Below are 7,907 nucleotides of genomic sequence, written 5' to 3' on the forward strand. Positions count from 1 at the left end.
AATCGTATAAGCGTTCCTCATACTTCTGTTATAGCTCTTCAGATAAACAGGAAAGAGATCAACCTTTCTAGAAGGTATCTTCTCAACAGCTGTATGGACATCAAGGGTCTTAGATCCACCCTGGTATCACGTAGCAAATTGGGATTCCCAGTAGAACGCAGAGGTCAGCAAAGAGTTTTGGACCAGATAGTAAATATTTGAGGCATTGGGGGGCCCTAAGGTCTCTTGTGACTACTCAACTCAGTGGTTTTTAGTACAAAAGCAACCTTTAGTACAAAGCTGTAAGAGAAGGAATGAACGTATCTGTGTTCCAATAAAACTCGATAAAATAATTCAGGAAGTGGAAGAGAGAACTGGCCAACTCTGCTGGGATGCGACTTAAAATATATGAATAATCCCCAAATAAAATTGGGAAGCAGCCATAATGGCTAAGGGAGTGCTGACATGGTGCAGACTAGAAAGGCAAAGTTTCTATACCAACCTCCGTTTGCGGAGTCAATATGGATCTGAAAGGGGAAATTGACTAATGTGTGTTTGCAGTTTGACTTCACCCGGACCGGGAGTTGACGGGCCTTTTCAGTAAAGGGCCGGATAGTAAATATTTTGGGCTTTGCTGGCCCCCCTCTCAAAACCACTCAACTCGGTTCACCTCTGTTGTCATAGCAGTCACTCAGCTCTGCCGTTGATAGTGGATAGGTGAATGGGTATAGCTGTGTGTCAATAAAACTTGATTTACAAGAAGCAGGCTGTGATTTGGAGGGCCGTAGTTTGCTGACCCCTGAGCTGGACTAGTGACTGTGAGCAGCAGGGTAACTGTTCACGGGTAAACCGGGGGAGAAACATTAAGAATGCTGAACTTCCTGGGGCCCCTTGAAGGAAGGTGCTGCTGCTGCTGCAATAGACAAGATGAGTTCCAGGTAGGCAGGGGGGAGAATGGGGTCCTTTTGATCCTTACTCAGATCTGCTGTGAAATCTTCGAAGAGTCCAGAAATCAAAGCGACATCCTCTTGCTGTCCACTTAACATTTCTTGCTGCCTTCTAAACACTGGAACATGAATTTTTTGTTTTTCCCTGCACTTAAATTCTTCAAGGATGAGCCTCAATTCCTGTTGCCATGGTGATGTGAGCCCTTGCTCTGAGCCAGGCACTGTATTAGGAGCTTGACCTGTATTCACGCGTTTACTTCTCCCAGGTGCCATCCGGAGCTGGGGGGAGGCAAGTGAGGCACTCGCCGGGGACACCAAAAACCCAGTAACCAAGAAATAATACTTAAACGCAGTATTTTTTTTTTTAAACTGGCAAACTATGGCCCAGAGGTCAGCTGCTTTGTAAGTAAAGTTTTGTTCGTAGTTGGCCTGGGAGTTAGGGCAGGGCCATGCAAGTGCAGAGTTGGGTCCTGTCTTTATTTAAAATTCTGACATTTTGTTCATTGTGGATTTTTTTTGCATTACATTTGGTTTTTAGAAAATTGCATTAAAATATTTACCTTGATCAGGGGGATTTTGGCACCATTTCATATTTGCACCTGAGGAGGTTCCTCACACACCTCACGCGGGTCCCTGCCGCTTGTTCAGATGCAGAGACTGAAGCCTGAAGTTGATGCAACTTCCTAAAACGGGGTGGGTTTTAGCTCCAGAGTCCGTGTTTTTCAAGTGCTAGGCTGGGTCTCAGAGGAAAAAGTATTAGAGTAATAAATTGATCCAAGTAGAGTGATGACAGAACAGTCCAAAAGAAGCCTTTTGTTACAAGTTAATGGGGTTGAGGAGGAAGGAGGTGAGAAAACCCTGCCTCTGGTGACACTACCTGACTGACATCTGACTAGAGATTTTTACCTCAGATTTTTGCTCTGCTCGTCTGTGAAATGGGTCATGTCAGGCATTTGGCTTAACGATAAAATCAACTGGTTTAAAACAAAAGTTGGCTTATCTCTGTCCTCACATGTCTTATTTGGGGGGGGGTGGGAAATAACCAAGAAGCTAGTGCTGTGGCCTCATGACACTGGGGATCGTGGCTTCTATCTTCTCACCCCACCCTGTATCTTCATGTGGTCCAAGGTGGCAACTCAAGCTCCAACCAGAACAGAAGAAAGCCATGCCCCCCCCCCCCAACTAACACTGCTGGAAGGGTGCACATAAACTTCGCACGTCCCCTGGCTACCTGGCTAGTCACACACCTTCACTTTTATAAAGGATGCAAGATGATGGCCGGTCCGAGTTAAAACCTGGAAGGAGACGCTGGGTCGTGAGTGTTCTCTGCCCCTGCGCAGTAATGCAGGCTCATGAAGCTTGCAGCTGGCTTGTCTAGGAGACACCTGGCATGGTTCCTGAACACCCAGGATGTTCTATTCATGAGCATTTCTATTTTATCAGAGCTTTACTGGGGCTACCTCTGCCTGCCCTTTGTGGATGTGGGCCCATGGCACACTTCCAAGGTTTTCTGTCGCTCTAGTCAGGGGGGTCTCCACTGTAGCTACCTGGGAAGCTCTTAGTTATTTGGAATCTATCTCTGGGGGAGGGGCCTGGGCATCCGTACTTTCTAAAGTTCTACAGGTGATTCTAACGTGTAGCCAGGTGGGAGCAGCTGCTCCAGTTAAAGGAGCAGGGCTATCTTCGTGGGCGTGCTACCTGTGCTGTCACGAAGGGCTCACACTTGGTTGCATGCTCTGCTGTCGCTGTCTTGAAATTCTTAATTTTTGAACAAGGGGTCCTGCGTTTTCATTTTGCAGTGAGTCCTGCAAATTATGTAGCTAGTCCTGTGAAGAAAAAAGAACATGCCTAAGAAGAGGGAAGCCTGTCTGCTTCTGGTATAGGAAGGGCCTCAGCCATTGAAATCGAGACTCCTGCCTGGGCTGGCCAGCCAGGGCTCTGGATGGGAGGGGCCGGCACTATGAACCATAATGTTCAGAATCCCTGTGTGTTGCCCCTCAGACCTCACCGCGAAAGGCATCTGCATTCGTCCTTAGGAGGGAAAGCTGATCTTCAGAGAACTTACCTTGCTCAGGGTTACGCCTCTAGTGCAGGATAGTCAAAGCCAAGTGTGCTGGACTTCACTGCCCACAGTCTGACTCTCCTCCAACCTCCTTGGTCTAGGGGTCTTCCACTGGTGGAGGTGGGGAATCAGCACCAGAACCGCTTGAGTTCTAATTGTTGATGCAAAACGGTGAGCTCTGTGGTTGGCTGGGAAAAGACTTCAAATGTGGGTATTGTTAGATGGTCGGAAAAATGTCCCTAGGCTGTCCAACCGTATGCTGGGTCAGGTGTTGCAGGAATGACCAACCTTACATTCCCCCAACACAGGCAGGTTGCACAATTGCAAATTCTGCTTCAATACTGAACTTGGTGATAACCGCACTTGAACTCGCACGAGTATAAATAGCCACCTGAGCTTGTGAGCAGCCATTCTCAGGAGACACTTCAGGAGACACTTCAGATAGGATCTTGTTTACGCCCCACGTGCACCTGGAGACGCTTCCACTTTATTTTTGTGTGTGAGGAAGATCGGCCCTGAGCTAACATCTGCCAATCCTCCTCTTTTTTTTGCTGAGGAAGACTGACCCTGGGCTGACATCCGTGCCCATCTTCCTCCACTTTACATGGGACGCCGCCACAGCATGGCCTGACAAGCGGTTCATGTGTCGGCGCTGGGATCCGAACCTGCGAACCCCGGGCCGCTGCAGCAGAGTGCGCACACTTAACCGCTTGCGCCACTGGGCCGGCCCCTGCTTCCACTTTAACAGAGAAGAAAATGAAGATGAGAGATAAAGAGACCTGTCTAAGGTCACGTAGTTGGGCAGGATTAGAACCCATGTCTGAGGCCTCCCAGTGAACTCCTTACCCAGACCTGCCTTAAGGCCAGAGCTTTTCATTGTTTTTTTGAGTCATGGACCCTTTGTCAGTCTGATGAAGTCTGTGAATCCCCTCTCAGAGTGACGTTTAAAAGAATAAAACAGATGCGTAGGTTTGCAAAGGAAAGCAATTATATTGAAATAGTTATCAATATTTTTTTAATTATGTACCTTTTTACTAACACATTAAAAGCTCCAGCAGATCTAGTAACTGCTCTTATTTTGAAGTGGCAATGAGCATAAATGGTATTTCCAGGTAGCTACAACAACCATGATGTTAGATAAAAATATCTGATTTGTTCACCAAACCACAGCTCCTGCTAATACTGCTGTGGTTTGGTGCCTACGTGCAAATTTGACAGGAATGTTCGATTTCAGTTAGAGCCTAGTGAAATAAAGATTCATTTTCTTTCTCATCCAAGTCTCTGGCCCCCACCCAGAATTCCATCCATGGTCCCCTTGATCCTATGTTAAGACTTCTGATGCTGAAGGGTTTTCTTAGTGAAATTTGAATTTTCAGTTGCTTCCATCCCACCAGATCAAGTAACACCAGCATTTGAGTACTTCCCTCCCCCCAAAAAAACACCCTCGCGTTGGGCAAGATTCACCAAACAGGGCTCTTTGTAATACTGTGTACAGTCTACTTCTGATAAACTGCTCTTCAGATGGCTCTATCCTCACATTAGTTTGAAGGACTTTGGCCTCTAGAAAACAGACACTGTACGGTTGTCAAACAATTCTGAAGTTCTGAAGGCCTTGCACACACTCACGTGCTCTCTCACTCTGTGTGATGTGTTACTTGAGAGGTCACAAAAGTCTAATGCTAAGGGTGGGATTTTTACCTTACAGCTGGGAGGGTAACACACGAATAAGAGGGCAGTTAATTACAGTATCCGGCACAGTGTCATCTGCGTCCTGGGAGGGGAATGGTATTCCAGTTTTATTGGTGGTGACTTGTGGATGTGATAACAATCTACCTCCATTTCTTTGAGCCTTGAAAAACGATCCCTTTATATTTAAGAGAAATTGATTCCCTGTGTGTAGTTCTTTTAAAACCCATAGACATCTCTGCATTTTGAGAATAACTAGATATATTTGCTTCTTCTTCAATTGTCTGTCTGTCCCCGTTTGCAAGAAGAGATTTCTAATATCCATATCTGAGGGAATCCATGGTGCAGATGTCATTTAGAAATGTTTTGTCTTTGAAAGAAATATCTTTTTTTTTTTTTTTAAAGATTTTATTTATTTTTTTTTCCCCCCAAAGCCCCAGTAGATAGTTGTATGTCATAGCTGCACATCCTTCTAGTTGCTGTATGTGGGACTCGGCCTCAGGATGGACGGAGAAGTGGTGCCTCGGTGCGCGCCCGGGATCCGAACCCGGGCCACCAGCATCGGAGCGCGTGCACTTAACCACCAAGCCACGGGGCCGGCCCTGAAAGAAATATCTTGATTGCAGATACTCACTTCTTCCCTGACCCTAGCCCAGTCTCTAGCCCAGGGGTCGGCCAACTTTTTTTGTAGGGCAGGTGGTAAATATTGAGGCTTTGTGGGTCATCGGTCTCTGTTGCAACTACTCAGTCTGACCTCATAGTAGCGCAGAAGCAGCTGCAGACAATCCCTAAATGAATGTGCCTGGTTGTGTTCCATTAAATCTTTGTGGACGCTAAAATGTGAATTTCATGTAACTTTCACGTCACAAAATATTTTTCTTTGATTTTTTTCCAACCATTTAAAAATCTAAAAACTACTCTTAGCTCGTGGACTGTGCAAAAACAGGTGGTGGGTTACGGGAAAAACCGGGCAAAGTATACGAGAGATCTCTCTCTCTATGTTACTTCTTACAACGGCACATGGATCTACAATGATCTCAATAAAAATTTCAATTAAAAAAATAAATTAACGGGTAATTGGTAAATTAACGGATTTGCCCCCAGGCTATAATTTACAACCCTTGCCAGTCAGAACAGCTTATGAAAATAGGATAATTTTAAACTGCTCACTTATTTCTTAGATTGTTTTGGACATGAACAGAATTGAATATGATTTTTTCTGATGTGTGCTGTTCCCAAATATTGGTTTTATATTACAGCTCAAATACAAAAGCCTTTGCCATCTAGCTGTCGATTAAAGACTCTAGTGTTTCTCAGCCATCTAAGTGATATGAAATAAATTTACCTTTGTCAAAGGTTTGCTTAATTTGAAAGCTCAACACGCCATCTTTCCTTAATATGAAAGTCATTTATAAAAAGTCTTGCATTCTTAAAATGTTTTATCTTTTAACATAGTAATACACATCGTTTTTAACAAATCAAGCAAAACCAGAGGACATGCAGTGAAAAATCTCTCCCATCATGGTCCCTCATTTTTTCTTTCAAGAGGTGGTCACCACTGGAAATGTCTTTTATACCTACAAAAGTTTTGATTTGAGCCAGCCCTGATGGCCTAGTGGTTAAAGTTCAGCGTGCTCCGCTTTGGTCGTCCAGGTTCATTTCCCAGTCACAGACCCACACCACTCGTCTGTCAGTAGCCATGATATGGCAGCGGCTCACATAGAAAAACTAGAAGGTCTTACAACTAGAATATACAACTATGTACTGGGGCTTTGGGGAGAAAAAAAAAAGAGAGAGAGAGAGAGAGGAAGATTGGCAAGATATGTTAGCTCAGAGCAAACCTTTCCCAGCAAAAAAATAAAGAATAAAAAGCAAACCCTGTATGGCTTTCTACTAAAAAAAAAAATGAGGCCAGCCCGGTGGCATAGTGGTTAAGTTCAACCAATCCGCTTCAGTGGCCAGGGGTTCGCAGGTTCGGATCCCAGTGCGGACCTACACACTGCTTATCAAGCCACGCTGTGGCACACATCCCACATATAAAATAGAGGAAGATGGGCACAGATGTTAGCCCAGGGCCAATCTTCCTCAGCAAAAAGAGGAGGGTTGGCAATAGATGTTAGCTCAGGGCTAATTGTCCTCAACAACAACAAAAAAGTTTTGATTTGAGCCAGCCCTCATGGCCTAGTGGTTAAAGTTCAGCACACTCTACTTCAGCGGCCTGGGTCCATTTCCTGGTCATGGAACAACACCACCCATCTGTCAGTTGCCATGCTGTGGCAGCGGCTCACAGAGAAGAACTAGAAGGACTTACAGCTAGGATATACCACCATGCACTGGGGCTTTAGAAGAAAGAAAAGTGTCTCGATTTAAAATTTGTCATCATGGCTGTTTTTGTGTGGGGTTAGCTGCCAAAGATAATTATGGTAGCTACCAGTGCCAGGTGATGCTCTGAGCCTCACAAACATCTACTCTGTACGGCAACTTTCCAGTGGAGGTAATGCTGGCCGCACATTACAGATTGAGATCCTGAAGGGCAGAGACGTTGGTCACTGGTAGGTCATGGTCCCTGAGCATTCCCTCGAGATGGTTCCCGTTGCCCACGTGGGAAGTGCTTCAGTGTGGGTTGAAGGCTCTCTCTCCAGCCCCATAGCTCTCTCTCCTCACCCTAATTCGTTCCTACACACCAAGCAGTCTCCCACCTTGTGAATGACGTCCCTCCGCTCTTTTCCTTTTCTACTTCTTCCATCTACACGAGGGCCCCATCTGAGATGGACGTTCACTGCTGGGCTATGCAAGGATCATTGCAGTCACCTTGGAGGTGCGTTCCCTGCACGTCATGACGCATTACCAGTGACCGTCCCATCAAGGATGTATGGACTGACAGTCTGGTCGTCTTGTTCTTTGAAATCATTCAAGTTTTAAAAAGTGTTCCCGGGTAGGCGAAGGCTCACAGGACACACATGCCCCTGAGCTTTCTCTTCCTTCCCCTCTAGCCGTAAGACCTAACTTTTTATATCCGGTGGGCATGGTTGACCGTTAAAATAATCCCGCATTTGTTTAGTCAAACTATTTGCTGTAAATTGATAGTCCTTCATCTGGAAAATGGAGACTACAGTGGAGTGAACAAAATATACACCCTGACAAGGACCACTCTGGAAAAGCAATGCCCTAATGCTTGATGGCTAAGAGTGTTAGATGGTGTATTAGTCAGCTACTGCTGAGATAATGTTGCA

Source organism: Ceratotherium simum, chromosome 21 (assembly GCF_057802395.1).
Source record: "Ceratotherium simum simum isolate JZ-2026a chromosome 21, ASM5780239v1, whole genome shotgun sequence".
Taxonomy (NCBI): domain Eukaryota; kingdom Metazoa; phylum Chordata; class Mammalia; order Perissodactyla; family Rhinocerotidae; genus Ceratotherium; species Ceratotherium simum.